This window comes from Engraulis encrasicolus, chromosome 8 (genome assembly GCF_034702125.1).
Source record: "Engraulis encrasicolus isolate BLACKSEA-1 chromosome 8, IST_EnEncr_1.0, whole genome shotgun sequence".
Lineage (NCBI taxonomy): Eukaryota > Metazoa > Chordata > Actinopteri > Clupeiformes > Engraulidae > Engraulis > Engraulis encrasicolus.
The window spans coordinates 23,859,140-23,871,752 of NC_085864.1; the positions used below are offsets into that span (position 1 = coordinate 23,859,140).

At 44.0% G+C, this 12,613-nt stretch overlaps 1 protein-coding gene across 1 annotated transcript in view; it reads left to right on the forward strand.

Annotated features, from left to right (window-relative positions):
* Nucleotides 1–12,613, forward strand: part of nectin1b (nectin cell adhesion molecule 1b) — a 65,508-nt gene that overhangs the window by 29,075 nt on the left and 23,820 nt on the right. The gene's annotated exons all lie outside the window — the stretch shown is intronic.

Consider the following 12,613-nt stretch of genomic DNA (forward strand, 5'->3'; position numbering starts at 1 on the left):
GGGCATGGTGGGGTTGTGCAGTACTCACGGCTATTATATATTATTGTGCAACTTGCTGCAGGTTATTGCTTCATGCACTGTCAATGTTAAATGCAGCGCTTCGCTAAGAGTAACCTTAGCAACGCACCACTAATAGTTTGTCCATGCCCCATATATACTGTAGCTATGCAACGCAAACGTTAGCTCAATTCATCCATAATCAACCAACATCTTACATCCGCACAACCAATGCTCTATGACCTTAAAAACATTTATTTTCACAACATTGCTGTCAAAGCAAAAACATTTATGACTTTAGCATTACAATATCAGATCATGCACTAAAGATAGCCAAAGAATCCTACTTCACTCCTGTTACTACTAGAGAGACTTTTATTGTCCAAAAGACAACAAATATGGAGGGAAAGTGCAATACTGACTGTTTTTGACAGCTCACAATGCATTTCAGTGGTCACTGTAGCAAATCTTTGGCAAAGCCTTTTCTGCATGTTTTGACATATTTCACTCTGTGATTATCACCACTGTTTGAATTTTGGCAAACACTCTTGCTGCCTACACTGCAAAGACAACAAACCCTGGGTAGAACAAGACTTGAGGAAAATGCTGCACGTTTACTTTGAATTGATTAATTGATGTAAACAGTATGTATGTACGGCGAATGAATGTACACTTTATGAACAAATAAGAGGTCACGTTTCACAGTGCAGTCTAAGTTTACAGAGAAAAATAGTACTCAACAGCAGGAGCGGGCAGCAGCAGTGCTGTGACTGACTACTGTTTGGGAGACAAAACCGCTCTCAAGGCAACATGATCTCTCACCTGAAAAGGGGGACAATGAGAGAACAGAACAGGCTTCAAGCCAAATGAGACAAGCGGCCCTGCGAACCTTCTCTTTCTCGTTGCCAAGGTCGTAGGATGCTGACGACGCATCCCGCAGAAGAGATATTGAAATTAAAACACATTCCCAAAATATCTGAATGATTGGAATCCACTGTAGATAATGGAGCGTCCAGACTGAGACTCTAGTGTTTCACGGTCTCATCTTTCGCCAAGGTTAGAGATAATGTTTCTGTTCTGTTCTGTTTTTTTCTGGCTATAAGAGGTTATTGGTATATGTATGGGGTGATAGGGATGGCCATTGTCAGACAACATGTCTGGTGTCAGAGGGAGCACGTGCAAGAGAAAGACGAGACTCCACTCTATATGGGGCTTTAAAAAGAGCTCATTGGAGAACTGTGTTTCAGACGTCTTTTTATCCATCTCAAATTTCGCTTTCATGGAGTACATTATACAGTATATTATAAGGATGGACTTCACTCTGGTTTCCTACAGGGAACGTCCTCTTCAAGGTGATTGCCATGGAAGGTGTAAAATAGAATCAATTGAGAGATATAAGGTCGATAAGTTAAAAAAAATGCTAATTTGTCTTGTGCATTGTATTTGAATGGAAGGCAAAGGATGAAGTAGCCTATCTACTGTCATAATTCTATACCACCTTGTTGTAATAAAGACCTTATTTTGCTGTTCTCCTTAGTCATTCAAAGATGGCTAAAACAACAAAACAACAGATGAGCAAAAGAGAACAATAAGCCTATCCAAGACAAAAAAAATACCCCTAATAAAGACCACAGACAAAAAAGACATTACGGTGGACAGGACAGGAAGCAAACGTGTGGAGTCAGCAGCCACTGTTGTTGTTGTTGTCCGGAGCTTTCCTCGAGAGCTGCTAGTGATGCCTGTGTGTCCCGGCCTGCCACACACCTGTCCTCTGGCTGTCTAATGAAACCACCTGTCCTACATCAGTCCGAGGCCTAATACCCCACGCTTGACCCACAGTGCAGCGTGGTGCGGTGCGGTGCGGTGCAGCGTGGCACGGCACGGCGGCAGGTGTTTGTGTAGAGGCTGGCCCCCTTTACTGACCTTTAAGCCTTTAATCAGCTTGGCTAGTGAGCCCGTCAATCCTGTCAAACTAGGAATGAGAGGAGGAGGCACACCGACCGGATACCAGAGAGATATAATGGGGAACCTACTGCTAGCAAATACCCCTCTTTGAAAAAAAAAAAAAAATGGCGCCATCTTTATCGTTACCCCTATTTAAGTGCTTTCCAGGAAGGTCAGATGACTGTCTTAAGCTGTTGCGCCATGTGACAGATTACGTCTTTGCTCAAGCTTTTAACTGATGCATACTGCTCAGAGTGTGTATTAATATCTGATATGATTTCATACGTAATATAATGCAGATGCAGTCTTTATTGGCTTCATGACTGTAACAAATAGGAACTCCTGTATTATAGCATGCAAATGACATGATTGTGAAGTGGGGGTGCGAGTGTGATGTTTGGTGGACTAATGAGTCGAATACCAAACTGAACTTGTAATCATATTACTGTGGGAGTTACAGCGGAGCGTGACAATATACTGCTTGCAATTAAATGTTTAATATTATTCTTTCCTTGAGTGTGTGACATGAGAACGAAAAATCAGTTTCTAATTACTATAACAGTATGATTCATTTTTAATAGACCACTTTAAAAAGCCTGAACGGCGGAAAAAAGAAAGAAAGCATGGTGCTGTGCTTCATTTGTTTGTCGACTTTTAAGTTGACTATGACAGTCGAGCTCAGTCGGCGTAGAATTCCACCTCAGATTGTTTTCTGTGTCAGCTAACTTTGTTGGACTTTGGAGGGTGCTCAAAAGCCAGTTCCAGCGCAGCTATAGTGCTACAGCTCCAGTCTACCCAAAATTTTCCAGGCTTGGTCTCCAACCCCCTTCTCCCCCCTTTCCTTTCCTTTCCTTCTCTTCTCGTCTCTCTTTGTGGCTCTGCGGTTCTCTACCCCAGCCCCTGAGCCAGATGCTTCTCTGTTAATTGTGAGTAGAGCTCGGCTCGCATACCAGTCCCCTCATCTAATGCGAAGGAAGAAGCCATCTGAACACTCACAGCACAGCAGCACTAGTAGGAACAACACACTGCAAATGTGACATTGCATCAGAATAATTATTCACATTTTCACATTTGATGTCTGAAATTTGCATCCTTTGTATGAGGAGAAGAGATAGTTTCCTGTAACATGGTAGCGATTGTGATGCAAATGAACGTTAGCATTTTATCAGCTTCCATCTTTGACATTTTGTTCACAGATGTGACAATGAGCTAAGAGAAATGTGTGCGTGTGTGTGTGTGTGTGTGTGTGTGTGTGTGTGTTAGAGAGAGAGAGAGATACGTATATAGAGAGAGACAGAGGAGGAAGAAGAAGGCAAAGACGATGATGAGGAGAGAGAGAGGGGGGGGGGGGGGGGGTGCTGCTGTAGAGAGGGAAAGAGGGAGAGGCTCCAAAAAGAGAGAGAAGAGAGTTTTGCTGCTTTAGGTTTGGGAGTGTGAATATGCTTCCCCGAGTGCTGCAGGGGGATGCGAGCTGAGCTTTTGGTGTGCTGCTGAACCCCAGCTGGAGACAGCTCGTAGCCAAGGGTGAATGTGCATCAGGCATGTGTGGTGGTGCTGAGGCATTCCGGGGATTATTAGTTTGAGCACTCCGCTTCGCCCGTATCCCGTTCTTAAGGAAACATCCAAGCCCCTTTTATAGTTTTCCCAGGAAATATAGAACTGCGTCAGGCATTTATATTTCTTTTGAGTTCAAAAAGATTTTTTTGAGAGCGTGTCAGCGTCAGTGATGTAAAAGATAATGGAAAAGTTACTTAGAAGTTGTTTTTCCATCGTAATGGTCCATCATTTTGGTCATTTGCATTTAACTGTGCTTCTGTAATGCTTTCTTTTTCTTGCACATTTTTTTGCTGCATTGAATATGCACTGCCATTATTGGTGTAGCCTATTTTTTTAAAAAATGGTAGTGAGTCAATCATAGTTGAGCTGCATGTGTGCAAATACTGTATGTGCTTTAGCTTGAGTTTTAGTTAATATTTACATGTCTAAGCAAAGTGGTTTGTCCAGTGGGCCTCAGCAGACGGACAGGCCCAGGCCCCTCGTGTCGTGCTTGCTTATTTGTGATTTAGAAAACACCTGCAAGGCTTCCCAGGCACCAGGTGCCTACTAGTATCAACTATAGAGTAGGAAAATTAAAGGCTGCCTACGTAGCTGTGCTCTTTTTCATACTAAAACCATGCGGCGTGCCAAGTCGACTGTGTAGGTAAACTGATGTTTCCACTTCTGTTCGTGTTACCGCAACGGGTCTGATGAAAGCAGGAAATCAGGGTGAGCTACAAATGTGCTGAGACTGTATTGTGCCTATCACATTAAATCCCTAATCTCTTGTGTCAGTGTTTTGGGTTAGGCTATACAGAAGCAATGCTCCTTGGGAAAAAAAGGCTTCTCGTTTTTTTTTTTTTCCCCAAGATCATTTAAAAAATGTAGAAGCACTCTATGGAACCTTTTGCCCGTGCCTTCTTCAGAGACTACAGTAGTCTTCAGCTACTGTATATAGGATCTTCTCTAGAAGCTTCCTCAGACAGCTTTTGAAATAAGAAATTGATTAGAACTTTCTCTTTTTTCCTATCTTAGGCTGTTCCCATGTTCGTAAAATGGCATTTGTTTCATGCACTTTTCTAATATGCCCAGGGTTTTGTTTTACGTATCAACAGAGTTCTGAAAGACATTTCGCCACTAAGGCTTCACGAATGTTGACTTAGTAATTACGGATATCCAACCATGCCCTATGACCCAAACACATTAGTAGATTCAGAAACCCTAAATGCACTGTGTGCTTTCAGGTGATGTCATACGTACAGGATTGGTTTGTTTTTTGTACCACTTGCAGTTCAAGTTTACATTTCATGCCGTTTCGGGCATGTAATTATTCTCAATAATGCACGACTCTAAGGTTTATATCTAATGCTTCCTAGTATAAATAGCGAGGAGGGGGGCACACCACACGGCATGTTTTACAAGATTTGAGATTGATTTCACGGTGCTTGGAGTGAGACAGTAGGCCCATGGTACCCCGGGTCTAGCCGCCTCACGCCACGCTCCACAGATTCCACCCATACATCACCATAGCCCATATATCAAAATAACACTCTGTCTATATGAAAATAAATGTGTCTAGCATGTAGTGGGGGGGTTCCTTGCCAAATGACTGTATACAACCAAGGCCTGAAAATACAGTTTTATATCAGATCAACCTCTCTAGACAGTGGCTAGGGCCAGTTATAGAGAGAATACAATCATTTTATGAAGTGGCAAGATTTGACTTGCATGCAGATTTTTTGATTATTTTGCAAAAATGCTACGCTGTTTGAAGGTGAATATATACGCAGGAAATGAATAAAGCGCATGGCTAGCAGCAGCATACGCGGCTATTCGATACTCTGTTGCGGATATCCAAGAAAGCTATTGGATTTTTATTTATTTTTATGCCTATTCATAGAGCGCGGCCTGTTAAAAGTGTTGCTGGATGTCATTACATATTTAGACAGTGTCTGCGGTAGCCTGCTGTTTTAGCTTAATATCCTGAGTACTGTAATCTGCCTGCCAGAGGCCGAGTGGTGACCCAGCGTAGCGTAGCGCCCTGCCTGCCATGCCTGTCACTTGGCCTGCACCTGTCCAGGTTCCCTACTACACAGGAACCTCAAAGAAAGGCTTTCTCCTTGTTGTTGGGTGCCGTAAAGGTAGATGCAGTGGTGCATTGGCATCCCCACTTTTGGGCTGCCTTTTTGAGGCTTTCTCAACTTTTACTGCAGGCAAATGAGTGGAGGGCAGCAGCAGTAACATTGTTAAGAAATAAATAATCAAGAAAAAAAAGGACCACCACTTTAGAAGTCGTTCCGGCGCCCTTGCCTGCCTGTCACTTGGCCTGCACCTGTCCAGGGTCTCCACACGGGAACCCCAAAGAAAGGCTTTCCCCTTGTTGTTTATTGTTTTACGTTCGACTTTCACTCTCTAGAGACACATCAAGAGGCATGCTGATCCAAGGAGTTTGCTTGCTCAGATGCATCTGTGCGATATGTTTGAGATAAATTTACAAAGGCCTCCAAAGCTCTTTGCTTTCAGTGGTCATCAAGCATGTGCTGTTGAAATGCAGAGTGTTATGTTTCAAGAAGCTCTTGTCTGATAGGATGCACAACCTGGTTTTGTTTTTGGAAACCCATTTCAAAAATCCATCCAAATAGATGTTGTTCCCAAATACAATGAATAAAAGATCTCAACTGTTTTCACCGTGTACTGTATCAGTTTAAATGTTAAAACTGACACATCAAATATTAAAATCAACCCAGCCATTTCACATCTCTGAAAGTGTAGATTAATTATTGAGGAATTCAAGTAAATCAATTTCCTTAATGACATTGTCAAAAGCTCTAATGACATTGTCGATTCACACTGACCACTTTAGCAAGACCTTGTGTACTCAAACTCCCAGCCCTAACACCAAGTGCCCCAAACAGCCACAGCTTGGGATGAATGAGATCATTAAAAATTAAGACCCACAAGTCCATCAGTGACCCTCCCCCTCACTTTTTTTCTCGTCTCATGCATATATGCTTATCTTTATTTTATGAGGTTTCAGAAGTCTCATGCAAAAGGTTCTCCCCCTTCAAAACACACACACACGCACGCATGCACATGCGCACACGCATGCACGCACGCACGCACACACGCACACACCACACACACACACACACACACACGCACCCACACTCACAGAAACGCACATACACCGCCCCCTTTCACTTTTAAAGCCATGACAGTTTCGTATGACGTGGCTGCAGGTGCCGGTCACATTTGTGGTGGGTGTCCCTGTCCTCTCTGTCCTCTCTGGATCCGTTATCTAGTTTCAGGGCTGATGTCATCATCCAGTTCAGTAGTGAGTGACTTCCCAGTGTTTTTTCTCCCCCTAAAGCATAACCGAAACTATGGCGTCCATGTTTACAGAGTTGCTGCCAGTGAGTGGGGAGTGGAGAAACCAGCTCTCTCTCTCTCTCTCTCTCTCTCTCTCTCTCTCTCTCGGCACAGCTTTCTGTTTACACACGTTGTATCGCCCGATATACACTTAGGGTTGTTTTTTTCTTTCCCCAACGCCCGTTAAGTTAGCCTCTCTTTCCAACACCACTTTTTTTGTACTTCTCTAGGTTACACACTGAGCTGTGAAGACACAAATAATGGCCATAAACACTCACATAAGCGTTGGGGGCTAGCGGGCGGGGGTAGCCAGCCAGGAGAGGGAGAGAGCTCTCTGATTGGTGGTAGCGCCTGCAGTTTTGTGGCCCCAGACCCTCCATTGTGTGGTCTGCATGAATACTTACTTGCTTACTTGGCTTTCACCTCAGGTGATGGATAGTGGCGTAATGCTCTGGACCCTTGCCCCTTGGGTTTCACTCAGGAACAACATATAAGCCTAATGGGGAAGGGATGTGCTGCTACGATATTGGATTATCAGTTGTAGAAGTGCGTCTTATTTTCAAGCGTTCTAGCAGGACATTCCTTTTCAAATAAGAGAACATTGACAACAGGCCTTGGAAAGGGGTTTGCTACAAGCGAGCGCTCTGCCTCCACCACCATACGAAAATAAACATGTTGGAGAGTGAGTAATGAAACGAAGGTGGGAAAAAACAAACGTAACAAAGAAACCAATTGTTAGTTATGTTTAGAGTGCTGTTGAAAAAGGCATTGTTAACCAAGAAAATGAATTATTAAATGTTGTCAGTCAATGAGGTTCTGTTAGTGGACTCTAACCTGTGGAAAAAGGAGAAGTTGGAAGTCAAAAGATGTGGGCTACAGACCATCTGTTCCTGAGAATTTCCACTGAGTGCAAATATTTACTCAAGGGAGGCAGTAAAGCTTGAGCGGGATCTCTATATGTGTTTACATATAAAGTTGTTTCTTTTTCCTACATAGCCGCCCATTTTGATGTGTAATTTAGACATACATAATCACATTTTTCGCTCATCCATTTTTTTTCCGGTGTCTATTTTAGTCCACTCATATCATGCCATTTTCGGAACAGTCAGGAATGGCTGCAATCATTTGGTTATATTAGCCTGAGCAGATTATTTGTCTGGATATCAAACCAAACATGTCTGGCAGTCTGGCCGTAGCTATTACAACATTACAGATCATTCAAAAACAGCTGTACTGATGGGGCAAACATGCTGAGGTTCAATTCAGTTGAACGAAATGTTCCGAGTGTAAAAGCACACTTATCAATGAAGCACTTATGGGATCCATTTCAGTCTGCTTGTCAATTTCAAGCATAAACCGTCTGGCTTGGAGGACGATTCGTCTCTCCGTTACACTCGATACGGCAGTCTTGTCCTTCAGTCCCTGCTGTGAGAACTTCCTAAAAATGGAACGGCTTCCTGTATGTATGACCATGGGCTCCGTGTGGCGTATCATTAGTACCATTACAGTAAGCAGATTCAAGCGGGGCAACGTCGCGCTGGCTCAGGCTGTCATCTCAGCCATGCCTGACGCACAGAATATTTACTCTGTTATGTGGCCAAGCGAGCCTCTGTTCTGTAAATAAACTAAATGGGCATTGTTAGCATGCTCCCAGATGGCCTGGACCAGGCCTGGCATTGTCATCATCGAGACTTAGGAAAAAAAAGGCCTTCCATCCTGAGCCAGAGAAGGGAATGGGACCAAATAACTGAGCTTGTCTGTCTGTGTGTCCTGAATAAGAAAGTGGTTGTAGGACACAAACCTTTGCGTTTTTCTGCGCTTGACAAAAGGGAGCCGGCGAGAGGACATCCTCAGCGTGGGAACTGGGATGTTCCAACTCCGCTGATCCCGTACGGTGCTAGATCTGGGGGCCCTGGTGTCAATCCCTTTAAAGCAGCCGTTTAATCAACTAAATGGGATCAAAGGGAGGAGGGAACTTCTGCGAATTCTCAAAAAAAAAAAAACCCAAAAAACAGCATCTCTGTCAAGTCCCTGTAAGCCCTGTTATAATAGTGTTCATTTGGTTTTTGGGCTTTCGGAACACTTTGTGGAGTACTGTTCACCTTTTCTCCTGAAAAACACTTGCTGATCCCTAATCTGAACTCTATGACTGAAGCTCTAAACACACTCTGTAAAACCTATGGCACATTCTGAAAGAAAGCACATAAATGGCCTAAAATATTGTTTCAACGAGCTGGAAACTGCTTTGGAAAAGGATAAATTATTTGTCGTAACTGCAATGTCAGGCCGGCTTAATGAGAAAGCTGTAGTTTCTTTACGGCCTTTATAGAGAACCTAGTCTGTGGGTTTGCAAGCTGGAGTTGATGTTATGGTTGGCAAAATGTGTTACTCAGACGAAAACACATTTTTTTATGACAAGGCAAGGCACATAACACCAAACGCTCCGTGTGCCATTCCGAGAAGATCTAAAATGTCAGTGGGGGTGGTTTGCTGTGTCATCCGATGTACCCACGCAAAGACGTAGATGAGGTATGAAGCTAATTCATCGTGCAAGGCAAGAGCTGTGATCTTCTCAGAAAAAAACTTTGTATTTTTTATTTATTTGCTTATTATTATTTATTTATTTTTTATCTCTGACAGCTTTGTCTCTGTCCAAAGTCTTGACATCACTTCCAATATCCTCAGTTTGATGATTCCCCCCCCAGCAGACCCTTGAATTACCCAACTCCTCAAGTGCCAGTGGTGGACATTTTATTGATTCCTCATGCTCAGGGCCGCTGACAGCTTTCGCTTGGCCCGGGACAAAGTCAACTGAAAGCAGGGCCCCCCACCCAATACATACAATGTAATGGGGACCCACTTCTGGGCCCCCTATTTCCCTGGGCCTGGGACAACATACCTGTTTGTCGTCTTCCCCCCCATCGGTAGGCCTGCTCATTCTTACTGACTTGGGAGGCCTTGCTGACTGACGTTAAGCGGGCTTTCCTTTCCTAGGAGCTGCATGTACTAGCATATGCCATAGAATTACACTGCTGTTTAAGGGTCTTGTGACCGATATAATGGATATAATGCTATAACAAACAAAGAGTCGATTTTTTTGTGTGCCGCTTTAGCATGTTTTGTGTCCGCAAAATTGGGATCACGAGCTGCAATTTAATGCCCGGTTTCTTCCGCATACAGCCCTATAGTGTTCTGGCTCACCAGAGAGTAGAATAGATGTTTTGGAGGGGCGAGAGCGAGGGAGCGAGGGCGAGGCGGGCGAGATAAATGGTGATAAGGTCTCTAGAAGAGGGAACAGCAGAGTCACCGACTGCCATTCGTCTGCAGCCCAGTGGACCGCTGCCAACTTGCCTGAACTCTCTCTCTCAGCACACTAGACACTAGACGACGGAGTGTCTCTTGCCAACTTTTACATTGTAATACTCGTATATCACAGCCCTTACGTCTGGCTCTGTGAAACAAGTGTGTACTCAGCATCTTGAAACTCGACAATAGGGCCCATTAACTGCAAGCAGCAGCTGACGCGCTCGCAACTGTAGTGTATGCATGCACACTGCACAGTGATGCTGGAGGATATCCCGCCTTTTACTGAATGGGCCTGCAATGCTTGTTTACCTATGGCTTCCTACATGTCATTTAGATATTAGATAATAGATATTAGGTCAATAGGGCCCATTAACCCGTTAAGACACGGCGTTATAAAATTGCTGTTACCAGAATGGCAATGACCAAGTCATAGTGCAATACTAAAGGCCCTGTTTTATGTCATAGTATTGTAGTACTATGGTAGTTAACTTTTCAATGACTATTACAGCGTGCCACTGGAGGTATGCTGTGCATTGAGGGGGCTACATACAAGTAGCAGTTGACGCCTTCATATCTGTATGCCCCGTGGTGTTTGAAGATAGCCCAGCTTTTACTGAATGGTTCAGCAGTGCTTTCTTTTAAACCTATGATTTCCTACCTGCTATGTAGATTGGATTAGATATTAGATTGTGAGGGCCTTAAGTAGCTGTGAAATCACCCCTGTTTAATCCCTTCTCCTGTTTTCACTGGACAGTATTCCTGTACTGCTGCTGCTAATGCTGCTAGTGTGAACGCTCTCCATGTCCAGTGTTGCCAGATGTGTCTGATCACATCCCGCCCAAACGGTTCTCAAAAACCGCCAAAATGCGCTAAATTCTGCCCAATTGAAAAAAAATTGCATTGATTTCTATGGGCATAAAACAACAGAAAAAAAAAACGCCAAATGGCCATTTTTTTCCCGCTTTCACCCGCAGACGGCCATCCCAAGTAGACCAATCTGGCAACACTGTCTCCGTGGTCTTGCTCTCCGTGTCTGCTATCACTCTGTCCTGTAGCAGTGATGCAGCATGCCGGCCGGCCAGTCATCTGCTTTCACTTCCGACTTTCACTACCTCATAACCGATGTCCAGCATGTGCAACAGGATACATCACGAGATGATATTTTGTAATATCGTCAGAGACAATAATCCATTGTGTCATTGGTGAAATGTCGAGACAAAGGGAGAGGGAGGAAGGGAGAGAGAGAGAGAGAGAGAGAGAGAGAGAGAGAGAGAGAGAGAGAGAGAGAGAGAGAGAGAGAGAGAGAGAGAGAGAGAGAGAGAGTTACTTAAGATACTGCCCCTGTTATAAATTAGCTATTACCAGAATGACAATGACCAATTGTAATGTTGTTGTAATGTGCATGAGAGAGAGCCCCTGTGCACCAGTGGTATAGTACTATGATGGTCATTTTTGTCATTTACAGCTTGCGTAAAGGGGCTACAGTTACTTACTTACTTAAATGCTCATTATATCTGACAAGTTAAAAAAAGAAACTAAATTCAGTGTGTTGGACTGTACATTTCCTCTTTCCCTTTATCGGTTACTGTAAAACAAAACAAAACTAGATGTACTCGATGAGATAGGACCACCTTTCTGCGGAAAGAGCAAATCCCAGGTACTGGAAACACCTGTACCTGTTCTTACTTGCACTCAGCATAGCTCGGATGACTCAGCCCAGTATACTTTGTGAACCCACACACACACACACACACACACACACACACACACACACACACACACACACACACACACACACACACAAACACACACACACACACAAACACACACACACACAAACACACACACACATACGCGCGCACAGACACAGACACAACATGCGCGCACAGACACACAGACACACAGACACACACACACACACACACACACACACACACACACACACACACACACACACACACGCGCGCACACACTCACACACCTTCAGGTATCGACTTGTCTGCCATTTTGCATGAATCATATGTGGTAGGGTGGGTTAGTTTTGCCTATGTGAGACCTCACTGCGAGCAGCACTACAGGCCCTGTAGATTCCCACTACAGATTAGGCCTTCACCACACTGTCGACATGTACACACACATACAAACACAAAACACCACCACCCGAGCTACCTTCAACTTCGCTAATTACTCCGTAGTCTACAAAATTACTATTTTTGCCGTGTTTATGTTGACTTTTTACCAATTTTTTAACTCCATGGGGAAATTCCATTGGTTGTGGTTTTTTTCCCCAAAGTTTTAGCCCTCGGAGTTGAGAGAGGTGTTGAGGCTGTGGTGAAGTGAAGTGTACAGGCAGGGACATGTCAAGATGGAGAGAGCAGTGGGAGGAAGTAAGGACAGCTCATACACAGCTGTTCATAACGAGGAGGGGGGAGGAGGAGGAGGAGGTATTGAGAAAACAGGA